At 37.3% G+C, this 26,925-nt stretch overlaps 1 pseudogene; it reads left to right on the top strand.

Annotated features, from left to right (window-relative positions):
- Positions 1 to 26,925, top strand: part of LOC103349131 (pre-mRNA 3'-end-processing factor FIP1 pseudogene) — an 85,378-nt pseudogene that overhangs the window by 26,751 nt on the left and 31,702 nt on the right.

Raw genomic sequence — 26,925 nt, 5'->3', positions numbered from 1 at the left:
ATCCCACTCCTTGGAATTTACCCAAAGGAAATTAAATTGGCAAACAAACATTCTGTCTGCACATTAATGTTTATTCCATCTCAATTCACAATAGCTAAGACCTGGAACCAACCCAAATGCCCATCAACAGCAGACTGGATAAAGAAATTATGGCACATATACTCTATAGAATACTATACAGCAGTCAAAACCAACGAAACCTGGTCATTTGCAACAAGATGGAGGAATTTGGAAAACATCATGCTGAGTGAATTAAGCCAGACCCAAAGGGACAAGTGACATATGATCTCCCTTATTGGCGACAACTAACTGAGCACCAAAGGGGAAACTTGTTGAAGTGAAATGGACACTATGAGAAACAGTGACTTGATCAGCTCTTGTCCTGACGGTTGATGTACAATGTAATACTTCATCCATTTTAGTATTTTTTTTGTTCTAGTACCATTGGTTGAACTCTGTAATTAACACACAGTTATTCTTAGGTGTTTAAATTTTAACTGAAAAGAGATCCCTGTTAGGAATTTGGAAAACATTATGCTGAGTGAAATAAGCCAATCCCAAAGAGACAAATACCATATGTTCTCCCTGATCGGTGACAACTAAGTGAGCACCAAAAAGGAAACCTGTTAAAGTGAAATGAACACTATGAGAAACGGTGACTTGATCAGCCCTCACCCTGACTGTTGATGAGCAATTTAATATGTTATCCCTCTTAGCATTTTTTTGTTTGTTCTACTTAATACTTTTGGTTGAATACTGTAATCAATACACAATTATTCTTAAGGACTGAAACTTAATTGAAAAGTGATCGCTGTTAAATATAAGAGTGGGAATAAGAGAGGGAAGAGATGTGCAATTCGGACATGCTCAAGCTACTTACCTCAAACGGTAGAGTTAGAAAGATACCAGGGGATTCGAATTCAATCCCATCAATGTAGCATGTACCAATGCCATCTCACTAGTCCCAGTGATCAATTTCTGTTCACAATTGATCATAATGATAGGACTAAGTACCAAAGGGATCATATAAACAAGAATAGTGTCTGCAAATACTAGCTGATAGAATAAAAAAGGGAGAGAATGATCCAACATGGGAAGTGAGATACACAGCAGACCCATAGAATGGCAAATGTCCTAAACAGCACTCTGGCCTCAGAATCAGCCCTTAAGGAATGCGGATCCAGCTGAAATGCTCATGAGAGTATTTCAGGCACTCTGGGAAAAAAAAAAAAAAAAAAAAAAAAAAAAAAAACCTAAATGAAAGATCTCCGTGAGTGAGATCCCAGTGGAAAGAACGGGTCATCAAAGAAGGAGGTACCTTTCTCTGAAGGGAGGAGAGAACTTCCACTTTCACTATGGCCTTGTCTAAATATGATCAGAGTCAGTGAACTCAGGGGGCTTCCATAGCCTTGGCAGCTCATGACAATAGCCTAGGGTGATTACTGATGCCATAAACAATAGTGTCAATTTGTTAAGTCCACAACAGGAGTCACTGTGCACTTACTCCTCATGTAGGATCTCTGTTCTTAGTGTGCTGTACATTGTGATTTAATGCTATAACTAGTACTCAAACAGTATTTTTCACTTTGTGTCTCTGTGTGGGAGCAAACTGTTGAAATCTTTACTTAATGTATACTAAACTGATCTGCTGTATATATACAGAATTGAAAATGAATCTTGATGTGAATGGAAGGAGAGTGGGAGCGGGAAAGGGGAGGGTTGGGGGTGGGAGGGACGTTATGGGGGGGAAGCCATTGTACTCCATAAGCTGTACTTTGGAAATTTATATTCATTAAATAAAAGTTAAAAAAAAAGAAAAATCTTTCTGTGTCTCTCACTTTCTCTCACTAACTCTACCTTTCAAACAAATAAAATAAATCTTTAGCAAAATTATACTACAAAGTTTACATAAAAACAGAAACATTTTAATATCACGCCACACAGATAGGACAGAAACCAATGTACTACATGGAAGGAAAATCAATATGAAATAAGAGTGGATATTCCTAAGCTTTAGGACATTTGGTGTTTTTTATTCTATCTTCTTTCAAAAATTGGTATTATATTAATGCTTATACCTATTTTACATACAATTCAATTTGTTTTACACACAGCTATGATCACTCATCAATGAATGTACATGTGAAGTAAGGAAATTCTGCAGCAATTTTATACACTCTCAGTTCTTTTACCTATGCTCTCAAGACCAAAAACACCAGCTGAGAAACTACTTGCCTCAGCAGGAATATAACATTCTGACTCCTGGGAGCTTTTCCTTTCTCTTATTTGAAAAACCTGAATCTGAAGTAGCACAAACTTTTGCATAAGTAAGATGTTTCTGCAAAGCAGGTGCCACAATGATCCCTTCCTTTAGAAGAAGGAAGAGTTATCACACCATGAAAATGACACACAAGGCTGAGATATTTAGCCAGAGGACATGTATAAGTACTGCACAGGAAAACATGATGTCTAGACTCCCATTTGGATCTATACTGCTTAATTGCCTTCTTGTGATGATCACTACTGATAACCCTTGTCACCATTTGTTCAGAGTTCCTGCTGACTGAAAGGCCAACAATAAAAGTGATGTGTAAGCCTCGCATCTCCTGGGAAAACAGAGTCATCTTTCATGCGCGGCTCCCTGACCCGTACCAGAAATAAAGTAAATCCCTCACGCATGCTCTTTTCTAATAAATGAAACTTTGGATTTAGAAATTGGACCCTGTGTTTAATACAATGTTTAGGTTTTATGAAGATCCAAGTGCTAGTGAATTAAAGAAAATAAAAGCAATTTAAAAAAGAACAAGTATTTAAATTGCATATATATATATATATATATATCAAGGTTTACACACATATACATATATAGGCACACACTACATATATACATATATATATATATATACATATATATACAAAATTTCCAAAAAAACAAATCAAGTGTGCTATTACTTGGCAATTGCTCAATAAGTATACATTAATAGATATGATTTAGCTTTATGTACTTATATGGGTGATTTATACATGGTTATATTTGCCATATTAAAGGGACAAAAATAATGTAATCTATTCTAGAGAAAACTCAACCAATTTATTGTTAGTCACCACTGTTTTAAATCTTAAGTAAATATTTAACATGCAGGTTGGGGAACGTCTCAGTTTCTTGACCTCATTTTCTATACTTGAAAAGTAAAAGACATATTAATGGAGCTAGTGCTGTGACTCAGTGGATCCAAGCCACTGCCTGCAGTGCTGGCATCCAACATGGGTGCTGGTTTGAGTCTTGGCTGCTCCACTTCCAATACAGCCCCCTGCTGATGTACCTGGGAAAGCAGTGGAAGATGGCCCAAGTCCTTGGGACCTTTCACCCATGTGGGAGACCTGGAAGAAGCTCCTGGTTCCTGGCTTTGGATAAGCTCAGCTCCAGCCTTTGTTCATCATTTGGGTAGTGAGCCAGCAGAAGGAAGACCGACTGCTTTCTGTCTCCATCTCTCTAAATCTGTCTTGAAAATAAATGAAATAAATGAAAATAAATCTTAAAAAGATGTTATTTAAAATTATTTAGGAAAGACAATTTGACATTTAGGAAGACAACCACATTTTAGGATAAATTCTATCCATAAGCTTATTATTAAACTAAACGGAAAAGACTATTTCCAGATATTATAAAAGTGTATGTACTTAGAAACGACTTTTTCTTAGCTCAGATTCACAGAATATGCCCTATTTGAGCATCATGAATCTTCTCCTTAACAGTCCCTGCATAATTTCTGTAATATTATAAAGTAACATAATTATAGTTTGCAGAGTATAATAAACACCAATACTTAATGTAACATTTACTTAAGGAAAATTTTCAACGGCATATTTGCCGTAATATTAACGCTCATTCTGGTGCTGTTCAACTATTAACTACCTTATTTTACTAGTATCTACTGGTTGATATACATCTGATATCTTTGATCTGAATCCATAGCATACTTATCTCCTTAAAAACTATTATTTAATTTTTCAGGGCCGGCGCCATGGCTCACTTGGTTAATCTTCCACCTGTGGTGCTGACATCCAATATGGGCACCGGGTTCTAGTCCCGGTTGCTCCTCTTTCACTCCAGCTGTCTGCTGTGGCCCAGGAAGACAGCGGAGAATGGCCCAAGTGCTTGGACCCCTGTGCCCACATGGGAGACAGGAAGGAAGTACCTGGCTCCTGCCTTCGGATTGGCATAGCTCCGGCTGTAGTGGCCATTTGGGTGGTAAACCAACCGAAGGAAGACCTTTCTCTCTGTCTCTCTCTCACTGTCTAACCCTGTCTGTTAAAAAAAAAAAAAACAAACAAACAAACAAAAAAAAAACTATTATTTAATTTTTCAGCACTTATCAGGGCATCTATATTCTACATATTGAGCTCACTTACAAAGATGAATATGTTAAAATTCCTTTTCTCAAAGATTCCAGATTCTAATTGGTAACCTGAGTTACAAAACAACAAATGTTATTAGAATTATGGGAGTAGGAAACGATGGAGATTTTGAAATACTTGGAAACTGAAACAGGTGAATCTATTTAGAACTTTATCCAGTTCATTAGGTGATCAAGACCCTGAGTCCACTGCTAGGTTATGAAACTAACTTCTGACTACCTTTAATCTTTATCTCTGCAACTAACATAGTAAAATTTATTTCTAAATGACAGAGCATTGGTTGTTCACAATATTACAGCATTATTTTTCCTCTGAATTTGGATCTTAAAATAGCCACCCTACGTGCTATACCCACAGCTAGCATTGCTTCTAGGGAAGGTGAAGAGGTATCATAGGTGTAGTGAACTTTTATAGTTTCTAGAAGAGAGAGGTAGCCGCTGAAGGGTTGGAGAACATAATTTATGAAAGATACATCATAACACATTTCCAGGTACAGATTGGAAACTGGCAAGATTTGAGTAAAATAGTTGGTAACTAAGAAGGATATGATCAAAGAGCAGTCAGGAATGGGATTATTAAAGATATCTTTATAATCCCTAAACTCAGGCTAGGGAGATGTAAGGTTTGGAGTACTCCAATTTTCATTGACAATTGTGTGTCAAAATGAGTTTGCTTAGTATTCTTAATTATATTTTTGAGTTTACAGGCCAGTGTTGTGCATCGGTTTGTGCCTCAGCTGCTCCAGTTCCAATTCAGCTCCTTGCTAATGGCCTGGGAAAAGCAACAAATGGCTCAAAGGTTTGGGCCACTGCCAATCATGTGGGAGACCCAGATGAAACTCTTGGCTCCTGTGTTGCACCTGGTTCAGTGATGGCCATTTTTGGCAATTGGGAAATAAACCAGCAGATAGAAGATCTCTCTCTATCTCCTTCTCTCTCTACAACTCTTTCAAATAAATAAATAAATCGTTCAGAAAACATTTTTAAGTTTAAAAAAAGTAGTGTTTTCTTGGATTATTGGTAATCTAAAAATCATAAAATACTTTTTTTCTGATTCTAGAGAGCTCTATGGAGTAGGCATTATTTAGTAATTTTAAAATTTGAGGGAGGAGATGTACAGTTTGGGACATGCTCAATCTGACTTGCCCCAAACGGTAGAGGTAGAAATGTGCCAGGGTATTCCAAATCAATCCCATCAAGGTGGCATGTACCAATGCCATCTCACTAGTCAAAGTGATCAGTTTCAGTTCACAATTGAAAATAATGAAAGGATTAAGAGTCAAAGGGATCACATAAACAAGACTAGTGTCTGGTAATACTAACTGAAAGAATTACAAAGGAGGGAATGATCCAGCATGGGAAGCAGGATACACAGCAGACTCATAGAATGGCAGATGTCCTAAACAGCACTCTGGCCTCAGAATCAGCCCCTAAGACATACGGATCTGGCTGAAGAGCCCATGAGAGTATTTTAGGCGTGAAAAGCCAAGACACTGTGGCAAAAAAAAAAAAAAAAAAAAAAAAAAACAAAAAAAACAAAAAAAAAAAAACACCTAAATGAAAGATCTCTGTGAGTGAGATTCCAGTGGAAAGAACGCAGCCATCAAAGAAGGAGGTACCTTTCTCTGAAGGGAGGAGAGAACTTCCACTTTGACTATGACCTTGTCTAAATAGGATTGGAGTCAGCAGACTCAAAAGGCTTCCATAGCCTTGGCAACCCATGAGAAGAGCCTAGGGTGATTTCTGACGCTGTAAACAAGTGTTAATTGTTAAATCAGCAACAGGAGTCACTGTGCACTTACTCCCCTTCTAGGATCTCTGTCCTTAATGTGTTGTACAATGTAACTTAATGCAATAACTAGTATTCAAACAGTACTTAACATTTTGTGTTTCTGCATGGGTGCAAACTGTTGAAATCATTACTGGCTGGTGCTGCAGCTCAATAGGCTAATCCTCCACCTGCAGTGCCGGCACTCCAGGGTTCTAGTCCCAATTGGGGCGCCGGATTCTGTCCCAGTTGCCCCTCTTCCAGTCCAGCTCTCTGCTGTGGCCCGGGAGTGCAGTTGAGGATGGCCCAAGTCCTTGGGCCCTGCACCCGCATGGGAGACCAGGAGAAGCACCTGGCTTCTGGCTTCGGATCAGCGCAATGTGCTGGCCGCAGCAGCCATTGTAGGGTGAATCAACGGTAAAGGAAGACCTTTCTCTCTCTCTCTCTCACTGTCCACTCTGCCTGTCAAAAATAAAAAAAGAAATCATTACTTAGTATATACTAAATTGATCTTCTGTATATAATGATAATTGAAAATGAATCTTGATGTGAATGGAATGGGAGAGGGAGCGGGAGATGGGAGGGTTGTAGGTGGGAGGGAAGTTATTGGGGGGGGAAGCCACTATAATCCAAAAGTTAAACTTTGGAAATTTATATTTATTAAATAAAAGTTAAAAAATAAAATCTGAAATAATTTTAAGAATATGTTATAAAAGTATACAGATAATTCCCTTCAAAACCACACACTCATTCCATTTACGTATCATCTTATCTGAAAAGTTTATATTTCCCAAAATTGAGGGGAAAATAAGCATTACTGTGCGACAATCCCCAGACTTCATTCAGATTTCAGCCCTTTCTAAAAAGAGGATTCTTTTTTGTTCCTGGATACCACGCTGGATGTGTCCTTGGTCTCCTGGTGATTTCTGTGATTTCCTCAGTGTTATTTGCCTCATGTAGTCTTGAGAGTTATTAGGAGATATAGTTCTGGAACTTTTTAGAATGACTCTCAGCTTTTTCTTCATTGTTAGAGTTAGGGTAGTGGGTTTTTGAGAAGTGTAAAATAGAGGTAAAATGTTTAGTTTTGTCATATCAGAGAATACATGATGTCTACATGATGTCCCTGCTGATGTAATCCTGCACCTTTCATTTAAGTCATTGTTTGTCAAATTTCTTCACTTGTAATGATACCGTTTTTTTTTTTTTTTTTCTAGGCTGTAGTTTATATATATATATATATGAGTCACTATGTCAAGCATTCAACTGAGAAGAAACAATTAAGACTCATTTTCGGCCGGCGCCGCAGCTCACTAGGCTAATCCTCCGCCTTGCGGCGCCGGCACACCGGGTTCTAGTCCCGGTTGGGTCGCCGGATTCTGTCCCAGTTGCCCCTCTTCCAGGCCAGCTCTCTGCTGTGGCCAGGGAGTGCAGTGGAGGATGGCCCAGGTGCTTGGGCCCTGCACCCCATGGGAGACCAGGAAAAGCACCTGGCTCCTGGCTCCTGCCATCGGATCAGTGCGGTGCGCCGGCCGCGGCAGCCATTGGAGGGTGAACCAATGGCAAAGGAAGACCTTTCTCTCTGTCTCTCTCTCTCACTGTCCACTCTGCCTGTCAAAAAAAAAAAAAAAAAAAAGACGCATTTTCTGGAGTGAAGATTGATTTATATTGTTTGGATTTCTTTTTCTGGAGAGAAGATATGTGCTAGACCACTCAATTAGTTGTTTCTCATTTATATTATTATGTTATATTATTATGGATGCTTATGTCTTATTTTACACTTTAGTCATAACGTAATACTATGCTATTTATTTTATTGCTCAAATTATTTCAAATTTGACTATTTGGAGCAATTTCAAAATGCACCATTGCCTGGCACTGGTGCTGTGGTATAACTGGTTAAGCCTCTGCCTTAAGCAGCAGCATCCCATATGGGCCCTGGTTAGAGTCCCAGATGCTCTTCTTCTGATCCAGCTCTCTGGTTATGGCCTGGGAAAGCAGGGTAAGATGGCCCAGATGCTTGGGCCCCTGCACCTGTGTGGGAGACCCAGAAGAAACTCTAGGCTCTTGGCTTGGAAATTAGTCCAGCTCCAGCTTTTGAAGCCATCAGGAGTGAACCAACAGATGGGAGACCTTTCTCTGTCTCTCCCTTTCAAATAAATAATAAATAAATATTTTAAAAAGCTGTACAATTGTCATGTCCTGTTCTTTTGTGTTTTGACTATTCCTTTGATTTCTGGCCATAAAATGTATTCCAGGCCCATGCTATATTTTTCTTGCCCCATCTCTGATGCTAACTATTATTCTAAGTAAATTAATATCTTTTCATTAGAAAATGTATTTGAGACTAAGGTCTGGGCACAATATATTCATTACTACTGGAATTCTACCACCTCTAGGTTACTTTAGCACCTGGAGATAGAAAAATATTCAAACCTGTATTAGTTGTTTTATGCACATACATGCATATACTTTTGTTATCTATGAATCTATGGGTGTATTAAGTGAAACAGACATTGCTTGGCTGTTTCTACTTTATAGATATATTTAATGAATCTTAGGGGAAAATAATTAACTTTCCATTGTGATCTGTTAATAATTGGTATATTTCTGCTTTTCAACTTTCACTTAAATTTTATATTACAATTATATGAACATTTACATTGTGTTTACAGTTGAACTACTCTTCTTGCTACCCTTCCTGAATATATTTCTTTGGTGGTCATATCTCAGGATGTGACACACGTTGTCTTCAGATATCCACCTAATGTGGTCTTTGACGCCTTGTTATACATAACCCCGACCTTTAGCCAATAGAAATATATCCTATAAAAATCATGTCTTAACAATCTGAGATCTGTAAATTTTTCTCCACCCTTATCTCAACAATCCCAGATAAATACAGTATTCATACCAACAGGGAAGACTGGGACAGCCTCCTCCCTGATTTTGTGACCCCAGCTGTGCTTTTTTAGAGGAAACTGGTATTAAGTTGATCTGAGTTCTAGTACTATATGTATGTGTGTGTGTGTGTGTGTGTGTGTGTGTCTATCTTTGAATCTGGCATTTAACACACATTGTTTCACTTCATTATGTCTTAAATTGTTTAAATTTCCAGAAACTTAGGGAAAACTACCTTAAAATAAAAAGAAATGCCTTATATCATACAAGGCTTACACATAACATTTACCAAAAGTGTGATGTTGCCAGTGGCACCAGGAGTAATTGTGTCATTGACTTGTCATGCACCAGATCTGTCTGTCATTCTGCATCACTTTTCCTCTAAATTTACAGATTTTTTTTTCATGGGAGAATGATTTTGTTTTCATTTTTAACATTAAGGGTTCAATTTTATACTCTTCCTGGCTCTAATATTTAGTTTTTCACTCAAGGAAGAAATTCTACTGGCTCTGTTGAATTATAGGTTGACCTGTGTACTTATGTTCTATGACCATGAAAAGACCATAAGCAGAGAGCTGGATCAGAAGAGGAGCAGCCAGGACATGAATTGGCACCCAGATGGGATGCTGGACCAAAGGCAGAGTCTCAGCCTACAAGGCCACAGTGCCGGCCCCTGTGTGTATCTTAGTGATGAAGTGTATTTTTCTTTTCTTTTCTTTTCTTTTCTTTTCTTTTCTTTTCTTTTCTTTTCTTTTCTTTCCTTTCCTTTCCTTTCCTTTCCTTTCCTTTCCTTTCCTTTCCTTTCCTTTCCTTTTCTTTTCTTTTCTTTTCTTTTTTTTTTTTACAGGTAGAATTAGTGAGAGAGAGAGAGAGACAGAGGAAAGGTCTTCCTTCCGTTGGTTCACCCCGCAAATGGCCACTATGGCCAGCGCGCTGTGGCCAGAGCATTGCACTGATCCAAAGCCAGGAGCCAGGTGCTTCCTCCTGGTCTCCCATGCTGGTGCAGGGCCCAAGCACTTGGGCCATCCTCCACTGCTTTCCCGGGCCACAACATAGAGCTGGATTGGACGAGGAGCAACCAGGACAGAACCGGTGCCCCAACCGGGACTAGAATCTGGAGTGCCGCCAGTGCCACAGCCGGAGGATTAGCCTAGTGAGCTGCGGCGCCGACCTGAAGTGTATTTCTTAGAGGCAGTTTGTAGATAAGTTTTTATTAACCCATTCAATGAGTCTGTATATTTTAAAATTTATTTTATTCATATGAAAGGCAAAATACAGAGGTGTAGAGAGCAAGGGTGAGAGAGAACACTTTCATCTACTTGTTCACTTCCCAAATGGACACATAGCTACAGCTGGATCATACCTAAGCCAGGTGCCCAGAACTCCATCTGGATCTCCATATGCAGGCAAAGGCCCAAGTACTTGGGCCATTTTCTGCTGTTTTCCCAGGCTCATTAGCAGGGAGCTGGATCAGAAGTGGAGCAGCAGGGACTCATATTAGTACGCATATGGGATGCCGGTGTTGCCCCCTCTGTGCCACAAGACTGAACTGCATTATTCAATTGGAGAATTTAGTACATGTACATTCAAGGTTATTATTGGTAAGTAATGACATAGTCCTGTCATTTTTCTGTAAAAAATCCACTTATTTCTTTTTTTATTTTTGGATCTCCTTTGTAGTATTCTTGGGATGTTTTCTACTTCACATTCTTTCATTATATTATGTTTCTCTGTGTCTGTGGGTAGAACATCCTTATGTGTCATTTGTAAGACTGCAGGGTGGTAACAAATTCTTTCAACATTTGATGCTCTTGGAAGGTCTTTATTTCGCCTTCGTTTATGAATGAGAGCTTCTCTGTGTGGGGTATTCTGGGCCGGTAGTTTCTGCAATCAATTTGGAGGAGATGTGGCTTCTTAAGCATGGACCTGGGGATGGCACTGTGGGATAGTGTGTTAAGCTTAAGGCTGCAGGTGGCATCCCATATGGCAGGAATTCTTATCACAGTTGTTTCACTTCTGATCCAACTCTTCTAATGACCTGGGGGAAGCAGTGGAAGGTAGTTCAAGTGTTTGGGCTCCTTTTAGCCAAATGGGATACTTAAAAGAAACTCCTGGTTCCTGGCTTCATTCTGGCCCAGTCCTGGCTTTTGCAGCCACCAGGGGAATGAACCAGTAGATGAAAGACCATTCTCTCTGTCTCTGTCTCTCTGTTTAACTCTGACTTTCAAAATACGTAAAGACATGTTTACAAAGAAAAAAATATATAAGCTTCATACAACCCATGTTATTTGGTAGCCTGGTCAAACATAACTATAGATAATACTGTGTGTACCAAGATGAAAAGTAAAGCATGTGAATTATATTCAATATGCACACAGTGAAGCTGCTAATCATTAGGCATAAGGGACTTAATACAAGTTATAGCAGGAATACATTGCCTGGTACTTGAATCTGCAGTAATGAAGGTTACAATGGAAAAACCTGCCACAGACAAGATTAGCACAGAAATTATACCATACTGGACTGGACATAAAGCATCCCAGTAATGAAAACCTAATATAGCTTAGTACTCGAGGGATAAGAATCAACAATGTTTTATGAGTAATCATCAATATTTATATATAGTATATTACACAATTAATATTATAAAGATATTAGACTCATGCTTTTTTAAATGTACTAAAGATATAATCTAAGATGTTGTTTCTCCTGCTTTTCTAATACTTTTTTACGTTGGAAATGATGTGATCAAAATAAGCTACTATTTTAATGAACTATTGAAAATGTACTCAGAAAAAGAAAATGATATTATTCGTAAATAATCCGCTAATCTAAAGCAACAAGATCATTTTTATTTTGAAGCTAATCCTCCTACTAAGTGAGTGTGCTGGGCACTGTGACTAAATTCCCATGCATGTGCATTAAGCTGCCATTTGTCACATCTGTTTACATTAGTCATTTTGACTCCTAATGCATAGTAAATTCAAGAGTAACTACAGATAAGGCAGAGAGTGTGTTGGGGAAATGTGATGAATCACTACATTATTTCCATTAGTCCATCTGGGTAGTAATTCTATTGATTTATGTTTTCATTTTAAGTTGTTTAAATCACAGTGTAACAATCTTCTCAGGAGATTAAGTTGTTGAAGACTCACTTTAAAGATTAAATATTTACACTATTTGGAAATTGTGTAAATGTAAAATGTAATAACATTTATGGTCTTCAGAAAATTTAATATTGAAGTATACAATTCTAAATAGAAACATTGAGATTGCAGATATAATATTCCAGTTTAATTAATTAGCTGATAATTTTTAAAACATAGCTGTTTTTGTCTTGTGCTGTAATTAATCACACATCTAGAAAATACCTTGTAGCTAATAGTACAAAACAAATTCTTGGCTGTTGTAGCCTTAGGATTAGTGTTAATTAAAACTCTAGATATGATCTCATTTATAGGTATCTATTTATCATTTTGATTTTGTGGCATAGGTAAGATCAGTCAATCAAATCCATCTTATATTTTTCTAGAGAATTTAAAGAGTCTGTGCTGAGATGGAGGGAACCTTGCAATGGGAAATATTTAGCCCACTCTGTAGACATTATTGAAGCTTAGTGTACACTGCTCAATGGGGCATGAATAAAAGTAAGGAATGCAACTTTCAGGAGTTGCCCATAAACGAAAGTATGTGAGTTTCTCCTCTACTTTCTCCTGTAGTTTGGAATATAGGTTAAAGGCTCTGGGTATAAAGGTTACATGAGGTGGAAGAACTTACCTCTGCCATTCCATGTGAAAGAAAAATAATTGTATGCTTTACTTTGTCTCACATTAGCAGCTTAAATAAATCCTAATTGATGCAGTGCACACTGAATCTTGATAAGGCAGAAATTTAAGATCCAGTAGTGGAATTTTACAATATGTAGTTAGGTATATATGAATTGATATTAAAACAAAGTGTGAGAAGCCTATCATAAGCAGTTATTAAAATAAAGGAAGAAAACCAGGAAGGAAAGAATAGAGGAAAGAGGATGGGGGGGAAGAAGGGAGGCAGGCAGAGAGGAAGGAAGGAAGGAAGGAGGGAAGGAAGGAAGGAAGGAACAAAGGAAGGAAGGAGGAAGGGGGAGGGGAGGGAGAAAAGAGGGGAGGAAGGAAGGGAGGGAAGGAAGGAGGTAGGGAAGAAAGAAAGGATGGAAGGAAGCAGAGGAGGAAGGAGGAAGGGAAGGAGGGAAGAGAGGAAGGGAGGAAGGAGGGAAGGACGAAAGGAGGGAAGGAAGGTTTCTGGTTTATGAATTAAGGTGCTCCTGCGCTCATAGATAAAGTTTGGGAGGATTCCCTCCCTTTCCATTGTTTTCAATAGCTTGAGAACAAATAAAATTAGTTCTTTAAAAGTCTGATAGAATTCAGTAGTGGATCCATCTTGTCCTGGGATTTTTTTCTTCTTGGGAGGGATTTTATTACTGATTACATTTCCATCTTAGTTTTTAGTCTGTTTAGGTTTTCTATCTTCATGACTCATTTTGGGTAGATAGTATGTGTCCAGCAATCCATCCATTTCTTTTATATTTTACAGTTTGTTGACATAAAGCTTGTAGTGATTGCTGATGATTGTTTTTATTTCAGTGGTATCCATTGTTTCATTTCTTTTTTCATCTCTGATTTTATTTATTTGAGTCTCCTCTCTCTCTTTTTAAGGTTTTATTTATTTTAGGAGAGGTGGAGTTACAGAGAGAGAGAGGGAGAGACAGAGAGAAAGGTCCTCCACCTGCTGGTTCAGTCCTCAAATGGTGGCAATGGACAAAGCTGGGTCAATCTGAAACCAGGACCCAGGAGGCTCCTCTGGGTCCCCAACACGTGTGTAGGGGCCCAAGCAGCTTGGCCATCCTCCACTGCTTTCTCAGGCCATAGCAGAGAGCTGGATTGAAGAGGGGCAACCATTAGAACCAGCACCCATATGGGATGTCAAACAGTGGTCTAGTACACTATGCCACAGCACTGCCCCCCCATAAGTTTTGATAAGTTGTATTGCTATGTTCATTCTTTTCCAGAAATCTTTTGATTTTCCTTTTGATTACTTTTATGACCCACTGTTCATTCAGGAGCATGTTTCTCAGTGTCCTTGTGTTTGCACATTTTCTAGAGATTCCAGTGTTGGTAATTTCCAGTTTTGTTCGATATGGACAGGAAAAATACATGGTATGATTTAATTTTTTTGAATTTACTGAGATTTGCTTTGTGGCCTAGCTTATGCTCTATCCTTGAGAATATCCCATGCACTGAATGAAAACGATGTGAATGAAAACAATGTATGATGAATGGTTCTGCAGATATCAGTTAGGTCCATTTGGTCCATTGTGCAGATTAGCTCTGTTGTTTCTTTGTTGATTTCATTTTTCAAAAAAAAAGATTTATTTATTTATATGAAAGGCTGAGTTACAGGCAGAAAGAAGGAGAGAAAGAAAGGAAGGTCTTCTATCTGCTGATTCACTTCCAAATGGCTGCAATGACTGGAGCTGGGTCAACCCAGAGCCACGGGGCAGGAACTTCTTCAGGATCTCCCATATGGTACAGGGTTCCAATCCTTTGAGCTTGTTCCACTGCTTTCATGGGTCATTCAAAGAGAAGTGGATGAGAAATCCAGCAGCTGAGGTGTGAACTCCATGTTCAAATGGGATGTTGGCACCTATGCTATAGGCTTGACTTACTATGTCACAGCAACAGCCCCTCTTTGTTGTCCATTGATGAAATTTGGGTTTCGAAGTTTCCCATCACTATTGTGTTGGAGTCTATGTCTCCCTTTATCCATTAACATTTGTTTCAAATAGCCAGGTACCCTGGCATTGGGAGCATACACATTTATTATAGTCACATCATCTTGTTGAATGGATCTTTTTCTCATTACATAATGCCCTCCTTTGACTACTTAAGCAATTTCTGTATTAAAGTCTATTTTGCTTAATATTGAGATGGCTATACATGCTCATTTTCACTTTCTATTAGCATGGAATACCTTTTTCTATTCTTTCACTTTCAGTCAGAATGTACTTTTATTGATGAGTTGTGTTCCTAGTAGGCAACAAATGGATTCATCTTCTTTTTTAATCCATTCTGTTGGTCTATTTTTATTGGATAATTTAGGCCATTTACATTCAAGGTTACTAATGATAAGTAATGACTTGGATCTGTGATTTTTCCATAAATATTTCTGCTTGTTTTCAATTTACTTTGTACTTTTACTGGGAGGTATTCTGCCTTCAAATTCTTTCATTATGATAACTATCTGCTTTTCTGTGTGTACCACTTCCTTAAGCATTATTTGTAATATTGGATCAGAGATTCTTTTAATTTCTGTTTGCTCTTGAAGGTATTTATTTCACCTTTGTTCATAAATGAGAACTTTGCAGTGTACAGTATTCTGGGTTGACAGTTGTTTTAAGACTTGGAATATGTCTCTCCAATCTCTCCTAGTCGGTAGAATTTCTGGTGAGAAATCAGCTATTAGTCTAATTGGAGATCCTGTGAAAGTAATCTGGAGTTTCTCTTGTGCACATTTTAGAATCTTTTCTTTATGTTTTATTGTTGAAATTTTGACGCCCATGTGTCAGGTTAAAAATTTTCTGGTCCTTTCTGTTGGGAGTCCTTTGTGTTTCTTGTACATAGATGGCCCTTTATTTCTCCAAATTAAGGAAGTTTTCCATCATTATCTCAATGAATAGAATTTCTAATCCATTCTCTCTGTACCTTCAGGAACTCCTAAAACTTGCATGTTGGGTCATTTGATAGCGTGCCATGAATCTCAAACACTGTTTTTAATTTTTCTAATTTTTCATGGGAAGATCTAACTGAGATATTTACAAAGATTTGTCTTCTGGCTGAGATATTTTTTCCTCTGCCTCATCAAATCTATTGTTAAGATTTCCTCTGTATTTTTTATTTGACATATTAAATGGAATTTTCTATTTATAGTATTTCAGCTTTATGTCTTTTCAAAATCTCTATCTCAGGGGAATTTTTTTTTTATTCATGTTGTTTAAGATTTATTTAACTCATGAATTTCCTTCTCACTGCTTCTGAGTAAAACTATGGCAATTCTTTTGAATTCTTTTTCAGGCATTTCATCAGTGTCTTCATCTTCATATTCTAATACTGAAGTGTTTTTGTGTTTTTTTGGGAGAGTCATGTTGTCTTCCTTGTTCTTGTTTCTTGTATTTCTGCAATTATTTTAAGCATTTGTGAAACACTTGGTTTCCACACTCTTAGGTTTCATCTTTGATCTTACCTGTGGCTTAGTGAAGTGTCTGCTCTTTCCATAAATACCCAGAGGCACGTACTAGCTCTCAGAAGCTAGTGTCCCCTGCAGCCCTTGGCTGTGGGAGTCATGGGTGGTGTCCCCACTTTCTGTTTTGTATCCTCTGTTCCACACCGTTCCTCTTTTTCTGTGGTTTTTCCACCGTAAATGTCTCTCCAGTTCTCCTCTGGGAATGTGTTTCCCCAGCTTTTCTTCTGCTATCCTCCCCTCATCAAAATCAGCATGTCTTTTCCCCTTTCAGCTTCTAAAACAATGACTTGTTTTAGATGACTTGTGAAAAGGAATTGTGTAGCGTATGCTTTTAGTGGAATTTTGTGATTCATTGAATAGGGAAAATAAAGAGAGAGATATTAAAAATAGCATGAAGAACTTGAATCATCATATATTGTCTCCCAGGATACACTAGCAGGAAGCTAAATCAGAAACACAGGTTATGGTACTCAAATCAGCCATTCAGATTAGGGATGCAGTCACTAGCCTGCTACTCCATAACATCTGCCCCTACTTTTAACATTTTATAATTTATTACTTTAGGGGAGAGAAAGAGTGTGTGTGTGAGCCCATCCTCCAATTCACTTCCCAAATGCTAGTAATGAACAGCAGAGCTGAGAATGCATTCCAAGTCCCTCACTTTGATGGCAGCAAGTCAACTTCTTGAGCCATCTCCTACTGCTTCCCAGGGTTTGTAGCAGAGTGGTGGGAAGCTTGAGTATGGAACTGAGCCAGCAATTGAATTCAGACACTCCAATATATGATGTGTATATTTTAACTTTTAGGCTAAAATGTCTATCACCCCATCATAATTTGTGATATTGAGAATTACATAGATAAAATTAATTTTAAAAACAAATATCTACATTTTATTCACCTCGGATATACACACTTTTAAGAGCTGGTGGTAATATCCTTCCATGATTTGAACAATGGTAAAATGAGATTGCCTTTCTAACTACTAAAAGGAGTTTATTCCATAGCCAACTAAATGATCCTGAAAATAGCTTTACACCAATGGCTTCTAATTGAAATTTAGGACGGTAACCTTAATTTCACCAGCTGTTCTTATTGGAATAGAAAGTCTCCAGAAAAACAAAGTTGCATACAGGGATTTATAAACACATGCTGCAGGTGGTCAAGCAAGGTCTTATAAAAACAAACTTTCTATATTGAAAGCAGGTTTTTTTCACTTTAGTACACATTACTACTTCTCTAGTAATGAGAATTTTTATAATAATACATTTTTATGTGCATAAATATTTATAAACTAACATTAGAGAGTCAATAAAAATGAGTCATAGTTCAAGGTAGCATTTTGTATTGTTTTCAATGGATACTGTTTCTGAACCTTGAACCAGATATCACAATATTTCAATTCAGCTAGTAATTTTTAAAAACCTACATTCAGATATTTTTCTACTTACTTGTTTCTGTTTCAATGATGCGAGAAAGTGACTATTTGAATACTTTTCTGAAAACAGGGAAGAAATTCATGTAGGGGCGGATGTCTTTTCACAGCAATTTAAGCTGCCGCTTGGAACAACTGCGTCACATATCTGAGTGCTGGTGTGAGTCCTGGCTGCTCCATTTTCAATCCAGCTCCCTATTAATATGACTCAGAATCAACAGATGATGAATCGAGTACTGGAATTCCTACCACCCATATGGAAGACCCAGATGGAGTTCCTGGCTTCTGGCTGCAGCCTGGCCCTGACTGTTGCAATCATTTAGGAAGTAAACCAGAGGACAGAAGATTCATTGTCTCCCTCTTCCTCTCCCTCTACTTCTCTCTCTCCTCATCAGGCTTTCAAATTAATTAACTGAATTCCAAAACTCATTTACTATTTTCTGATCTTTCATTACATAGCCAGTAGCCAATATTCCTTACACAAGAAAGCTATGCATATACTTTTTAAATTAAAAAAAAAAGTTAGTACAAGACTGATAATTCACAGTTAATACTTTTTTTTTCAGAAGTTTAAGGTGAAGTGGACCTTGAACTTATATGAATATTTTTTTCTATGACTTATCTTATTTATTTGAAAGGCAGAGTTACAATAGGGAGAGAGAGAGAAAAATGGAGGGAGAGAAAGAAATATCTTCCATCTGCTGGTTCACTCTGCAAATGCCCACAAAGGCCGGAACTGGGCCTGGCCAAAGTCGGGAGCCTGGAGCTTCATATCGGTCTCCCAAACGGATACAGGGCCTAAAGTACTTGGACCATCTCTGCTGCTTGCTTAGGTGCATTATAAAGGAGCTGGATGAGAAGTGGAGCATCGTTTGTGATTCGAATCAGTGCATATATGGGATGCTGGCACTTGCTGCACCACAATGCCCTCCCCATGTCTGAGTATCTTACCTTTTTTCTTCATCATTTATCTCTATGCTCTAACCCATATCTTTTTGTTATCATCAGATAATCTACTTCCTCCTTTGCTCTTCCTCAGGAAATTACATTATTCACAGAGGAAATAAAATATGGCTATTGGAAAACTATATGTCTACCTGTCATTAAATATCCATACATCCCAATATTATCTTCTAACACTCTCCTAATAAATTAGGAAAAGGTTCTCTCCTGCAGAAGGTTTGAACTTCCAGTGCTTGAAATAAGACTTTTCCCATGTTTTCATGCATTTGACACCTTCTGCCAACACTTTCTATGTTGCATTCTGACCTCTCCTTTGGTAATGTGTGATTTCTATCAATAATCACATAATAATTATCATCATAATAATAACACTCTGTGAATGAATTCAGTAGGAAATTGTAGGTGATAGAAGAAAGGGTTAGTGAGTGAGACAATAGCCTAGAGTATTAATCTAACTGAAACACTTTCTTTTTTGATTATACTTTCTGTTTGGTCTGGTTCACTAAGGACATATAAAAATATACCTTCAAAAGGCAAGATTCAATTTTACTGTCCACTTTATCTATCTATAGTATCTGTAAAAATTGTAACCACTATTTGGCTTTCATATGTCTCATATCTAAACTGAATTATAAATCATTCTATTGGTTAACTGCTAATACACAAATTATTCTACAGGTAAGATGCATTAAAGTGGGTCCAGCTTTTTTGCATAGTGAGTAAAGCCAATGGCTGTGATGCTGGGATCTCATATAGGAGCCACTTCGTGTCCCAGCTGTTGCACTTAGGATCTAGCTCCCTGCTAATTACCTGGGAAAAGCAGTGAAAACTGGCCCAAGTGTTTGGACTCCGGATATCCACATGGGAATCCAGATGAAGCTCCTGGCTCCTAACTTCAGCCTGGCCCAGCACTGGCTGTTGTGGGGATCTGGGAAGTGTATTAGTGGATGGAAGATCTCTCTTTCTCTGTGTCTTTCCCTCTCTCTGACTTTCAAAATACATGAATAAATATTTTTAAAAATTAATTCATGGCCTTAGGCAGACAAATAAATACACATAAAAAGATGCATTAAGTTTATTTGGCTGACCAATGAGTATAAGGACTGGACAGAAATTTAAGAGAACATACATTAAAATACACCCTAGTGATGGGAATGATATTTGACTCAGTGGCTAAGTTTTCCTTTGGAATGCCTGCATCACTATCAGAATAACCTGATTCCAGACTAAGTTACTCATCTTTTGATCTAAATTCCCGCTAGTATAGACCCGGGAAGGCAGCTGTAGTACTTGGGACCCTGCCTCCCTTATGGGAGACTCAGATGGAGTTCCAAGATTCTGGGTATAGCCTAGCCAGTCTTGCATGTGGCATACATTTTGGGAATGAACCATAAGGTGGAAGATCGGTCTTTCTTTGCCTCTGTCTTTATTCTTTTAAAATAAAATGATAATATAAAAGTAAAAAATTAAAAATTAGAGCCTAGTAAATTCAAACTATGTACATGGTTGGAGGTTAGGTATTAGACGTGTCCTCTTATTACATAAATAGGTACAAAGGATTTTTAATAATAATAAAAATTCAAACTGACTTAAAATGTTTATTGTACAATATGCATGTAAATATATCTATGTACATATAAAACATCAATGGAAATACTAAAAAACTAGAAAGGACATATTGGGAGCTGAACAGTATCTTCAATTTATAATCAGCACTGATCTTACATGATCTTGTTTTCTGTGACCAAAAAGAAAAAGTAATAAATTGCATCTTCTGTCTTAATTAAAAGCAGGGACAGAGGTTTGGTGGTATACATTTTATGCAAGCTTCTGTTATAGTCATTCCAATTCTGCCTCTTTCTATTTTGTGTCTATGACTTTGAAGTTATGGCTTACCTGTGTCAGGCAAGACCTGAGAGAGCAGGATAGAGAACGAGCTTTCCTACTGCCTTTCCTGTCAACATTCTCCATCTCCCCAGTGTACAAACACATGGCTAGACTCTATCCTTCTTACCCCTTATTATATTATCTGTCTTTAATCAACAGTCCAGAAAGAATTTGTCAGAAAAAAACACAAATTTGTAATATGTTTTTCAAATAAATTATATAATATGGGAATGAATGTAGTTTGCTGTCCAAGTGAAATACTAATGAAAAGATTATGTATCTCATACACGTCATAGTATACCTAGAATCACTCATGTCTTAAAGAGCATTCTCTAGGGTTATTTTGTTTTCTTTGTTGCAGGCAATGTTCAATGAAGTAGTACTTTGCATTTCCTTAGCATGGGAGAAATTTAAATATATCCACGCTTTAGGGATGCTCTCGTCCTGTAAGATAAAGTTGCCATTTGGAATGATTCTTATTGAACTACAGAACCGAGCAGAGATCCTCAATCTCTGTTCTCATCCTGTTCTCAAGTTTCCTGGCATTAGACAAGTGGCTTTGACTTCTGATGTTTTTATCCTTTCCTAGTTCCCTCACCATGATCTTCTAACCTGTCACAGGATCTCTGCCACTGACACGCTGTATCTACTGAACATCAGTTGTTGAGAAAACTCAGCACGATTTCAATTTTGGCTGTCAGTGGCCACGTTAAGGAAAGAAAACAGTGACAGCCAAGCAAACAAACTGGCATTTTATTTGTTCTTTTTTCCTAGGCTCCCGTATGAAGTTGTTAAATTTTTGTCAGAGGAAATGTCATCACTCCTCACACAATGGTATCATGTTAAAATGGGTTTAAAAGAGTACATAATTATTTTTGAGAATGTTTGCTTCACCCTCAACAGTAGTCTTATGATTTGATTAACTATGTCCTACATGTATTTAGGTTTAGCCAATCGCTACTGATGTTTTCCTTGAAGTCATTGTTAATGAGAATGTTTCATTCCTATACTACTTTCTGAGGAGGAACCATGCATTTTTCTATGCTTTTTCAATATTATCAGTTCAAAGACTCACTCCATTGTTTAAGAGTAACTAATCGATTTCTACTTGGACTTGACTTGACTTCTATTTTATTTTATTTTAATTCTTATCCATGAGACAAAATGTCAATGTTTTGAACTGTATTTATTTATTTTTTTTATTTTTATTGAGAACAGTATTTACTACAGAGTGAGAAGCAGGTGAAATGCTATGATTGTAATTGATCGTGTCAGTGAAAGTACAACCCTGTACTGCCCTTTCTTCCATATTCCACCTGCCTTCAGTTTGCCTGTACTAACCTATCCTCCTCCATTGCTGACATCATTCTCTAAATAGTGCCTTTAAGATCAAGAATGGGCATGTCATTCCTTAGGTTAATGTTCCTTAGGGACTCTAATTCAGAATTCTTCATGTCTTTCATCTTAGATCAAAATTTTCAACCTGAAATGTAAGTGGGTAACCCTGTGATTTGTCATTGAAATTTAAGAGTGGTAATTTGTGCACTACTTCTGATTACTTGGGACAGCAGGTGTAACTTAGGCCTAACCAAGGCAGCACCAATAGTTACTATGGATACAAATTTCTCATATGGTATGGTCTCCAACCTCTTCCACAGTCACACAGATCTGCTAGCAGTCTCCAAACTATCATTTATGTGTGTGTGTGTGTGTGTGTGTGCGCGCCTTTGTATTTGCTACCCTTTTGCAACCATTATAATCTTCACCCCTTTTTCTCTCCTCTTTTATCAAATTTATACCTGTTCTTCTATTTGATAGGAAGATGGAGTCAGGAGCCAGAGCTTGGGATCAAATCCAGGAACTCTGATGTGGGAAGTGAGTTTCTTAACGTGTTAATCACAAGGCCAAATACCCATACCAACATCAATTCTTCATATGTTTTTTCTCTAAGTAATCCTTTAAAAACTTTTTGATATAGACTTCTTGGTGCCTACACAGCTGTTAAGTAACAAGAACAGTGTTCAAGTTCAGATACCTTTCTAAGTTCATCTTTCAAAAAATTGGCATCTTGCTTTATGAAAATAAATATTATACAGAACTGTAATAAGCTATTTATCTTTCTATATAACAGATTTCTTAAAGGTTAATACTAGTCTATTTTTTTAACTTTTATTTAATGAATATAAATTTCCAAAGTACGGCTTATGGATTACAATGGCTTCCCCTCCATAATGTCCCTCCCACCTGCAACCCTCCCCTTTCCCAATCCCTCTCCCCTTCCATTCACATGAGGATTCATTTTCAATTCTCTTTATATACAGCAGATCAGTTTAGCATACACTAAGTAAAGATTTCAACAGTTTGCTCCCACACAGAAACATAAAGTGAAAAATAATAGATGATTTTTTAAATGATGATGAAATCAGATCAGACCTATTGTCATGTTTAATTGTTATGTATTTATTTGAGAGGGGGAGAGAAAGGGAGAGAGAAGGGCAGAGAAGGGTGAGGGGAGAGAACAAGCACCCATCTACCGGTCCACAGTAAACTTCCCAAAAACCTGCATAGAGCTGGATCAGAAGAGAAGCAGCCAAACTGAAGAAGAGACTTAAACCAGCACCCATATGGGATGCCACTGCTGCAGGCTGGGGCTTTAACCTGCTGTGCCACAGTGCCAGCTCCCACTCCCCCATTCTCTGACACTTAAGAACCTATTACTTTCATCCAACTGAATTTTATTACTCATTATTTAATTATTCACCCCAATCTTCCTCTTCTAGTAATCACCATTTTAAATTCAGTATGTGTGTGTGTGTGTGTATATATATATATATATATATATAATTTAACTATCTATATCAATATATGAGAGAGAATACACAATATTTGTGTTGCTGGGTTTGGTTTATTTTACTTAACACAATGATGTCATCTTCCATATATTTTGCTGCAAATATCAAATTTTAATTATTTTTATAAATGAATAATAGTACATTGTGTATATACATATGTGTATATATATATATATAAATTCTCTGTGCATCAATAGGCACCTAGATTGATTACATATCTTGAGTATATTGAACAGTTAATGAACATGGAAGTATAGGTATATCTTTCATATGATGATTTCATTTTCTTTGGATTTATGCCCAGAAGTGGGATAGCTGTGTCATATTGTAGATCTAATTTTAGGTCTTTGAAGAACCTTAATCATGTTCTTGACAATAGATGTGCTAATTTGCATAACCACCACACTATTTTATGTTTTTCATTTCTCCACATCTTCACAGCCATTTGTTACTTTTTTTTTTAAACAATAGTTACTCTACTGGTGTAATGTGATACCTCACTGTGGTTTTGATTTACATTTCCTTGATAGCTAGAGGGATTGAGAAATTTTTCAGTGAATTCATTGCCCAGTTGTATTTGTTCCCCTGAGAAATATCTATTTAAGTACTTTCCTTTTATTGACTTTTTATGAATTTATTTATTAATTATCTTATGTCTATATTATTTTATGTTTTTATTTAGAGGAAAAGGGAAAAAGAGGACGCGAGGCAATGAGGGAGGGAGAGGAGGAGAAGGAGGAGGAGGGGGTGGGGAGAGAGATAGAGAGCATTCATATTTTTTTGTTCAATCACCAAATGCCCCAGGAACCAAGAACTCAATCTAAGTCTCCCACATGAATAACAGGAAGTAATCAGTTAATCAATTGCCATTGCCTCCCAAGGTAGTTGGAAACTGGAGTCAGGAACCAGGGCTGGGAGTTGAACCCAGGCATTCTGATGGGAAATGTGGGTATGTTAACAGGTGTCTTAACTGCCAGGCTAAATGCATACTGCTATTAGTATTTTTGTTGCCTAGTTTATTTAGTTTCTTATGTATTTAATATTTATTTTTAGATCAATAATTTTCAAATATTATCTCCCATTCCATGTTGTTTCTTACTCTGTTGCCTATTTCCTATACTGGGCAGATGCTTCTCAGATTGAAATAATCTCCTGAACCTATTTTTATTTTTGTGACCTACATATCACACACCTCACCTGTACATGTTAGTGAGAAAAGACAAGTAAATGAAGAATATTATTCACTAGAGAATTTATTTCACATCATACATTTAAATTCATAACTGTCTTCTTTTCCTGCTGGGATTGGGAGTGGAGCTGAGACTCTAAACAAGGCACTCAGATATGGGAGGCAAACTCACAGCTAGTGACTTACTTGCTCATAAAAGCTTAGTGGATCCTGTCACTCATAAAAGAGGAACAGATTAATTAAAAATTTAAATGCATGTATAAATGTACACTAAAAAGTTAAGTGTACATGAAATTATGCCACAATAGGCATGTTTTCATATTCTAGAATCAGTAGTAACTATTTTACCCTTAACCAGTTATTCACTTCAAGATTATCACAATTGCATTTATATTTTTTCTTGATTCCTGTCCTTTTATTAAACTCAGACTCTATTTTACTTATAAGTGAATAATCTTACAACTTATGAGAGAAGACTTAGATATTTATTATGAGTTAAGTTAAAACACCTTGGAGATTAAAGTTAACCAAAGCTTTCTAAAATGTGTGCAAACCAATATAAGAGGGTAAAACTACCCTATCTACTGTGGTTGGTATATAATTAAGTGATTCTTCATTGTGTAGATTTATAGTAAAAAGTTTTTTATTAGGATGTGCGTCCCCACCACATATGCTGCCACATACACTAGACGAACTTCACACTTGCTTCCCTGCTGTTTGGAAAATGCCTACTTCTCCTTGCACACAGGGATCTCAGCAGCAAAGGAATTATAGCACTTGACCAGTAAAACGGAATGTATCACATGAAAGAGATGACCATCGGGGCTCGTGCAGTGGGTTAAGCTATTGCCTGCCAATATTGATATCATGTTTGGGCACCAGTTCCATTCCTAGCTGCTCCACTTCTGATCCATCTCCCTACTAATAAACCTGGGAAAGCAAAAGAAAATGGCCCAAGGTTTTGATTCTTGGGCCCCTGTCACCCACATAGAAGACCTGGATGAAACTGATATCTTAAGTAAGTAAGGTAGCCATACTCATTATTTAATGCAACATATTTGTAATAGAAATGTATGATATATGCTAAAAACTTATGTCTAAAAGAATTAATGTTAAGAATAGAAAATTACATGCATAATTAAACACACACACACACACACACGAACAATGGTGGGTATTTGGTTCAGTGGTTAAGAAGCACCCTGAAGACACTTGCATCCCCTGGAGTTTGCCCTGAATTAGCTACATCCCCTCTACCTGCCTTTAAAGAGGTGTGATTGATCATTGATAAATGATCATGTTCACCGAAACTTATCTCTGATGCTTCTTGTCGAAGAACGCCATTGCTCCATCATCCTGGCAGTGTGGGCCTCGCAGGATAAGTCTGCAAAGTAGAATAATTTGAGTAAATTAAAATAATCATAACCACAGTCCTATATCTGTGCTTTATTTTAGTTCATAAAGGCCTTCATTACCCAGACTTCAATTTGAACATAAAGCACCATTGTTTACATATTATTTAATTCCACAAATAATTGTACCTCTTTATAAGTTATTTTACTATATGAGACATTGATTTTTCTTCTTTAATAATAGATTGTTTTGGAAAAATAAACTGCAGCTGTACGAGCATCTTTAATCACAGAGCTTCATGATTTAGCTTTTATCACAATCTTAAGATACAGACGAGAGCTTCATGTGAGATTAGCAGCAATATATCTTCATTAAAGGTTGTTGAGGAAACTATAGTAATTTAAAATTTATATGATGTCATTGAGCTAGGAAAACAATTAAGGCACAGTAACTGGTTTTGTTGATTGGGATAGGAAATTTCTGTAATAATGAAGAGAATTATACTTGATTTCCTTTAAACAGTAGAGAGTGTTAAACACAAAATGATTTTTATTACTATTATGGTTTAATTTTGTGACACTAGCAGATAACATATATTATGTATGTATATATATACATATATTTAATTTTGGATCCTTCATTAAGAGTGATTTTAACTGCTATTCATTAAAAAAACTACTCTGCATATCTTTCTTTTTTTTATTTTATTTTTTTGACAGGCAGAGTAGACAGTGAGAGAGAGACACAGAGAGGAATGTCTTCCTTTTCCATTGGTTCACTCCCCAAGGGTCGCTGCGGCCGGCGCACCACGCTGATCCGAAGCCAGGAGCCAGGTGCTTCTCCTGGTCTCTCATGCGGGTGCAGGGCCCAAGAACTTGGGCCATCCT

This window comes from Oryctolagus cuniculus, chromosome 9 (genome assembly GCF_964237555.1).
Source record: "Oryctolagus cuniculus chromosome 9, mOryCun1.1, whole genome shotgun sequence".
Classification (NCBI taxonomy): Eukaryota; Metazoa; Chordata; class Mammalia; order Lagomorpha; family Leporidae; genus Oryctolagus; species Oryctolagus cuniculus.
The sequence above is the reverse complement of the archived record's forward strand: the minus strand, read 5'-3'. Positions and strand labels throughout refer to the sequence as shown.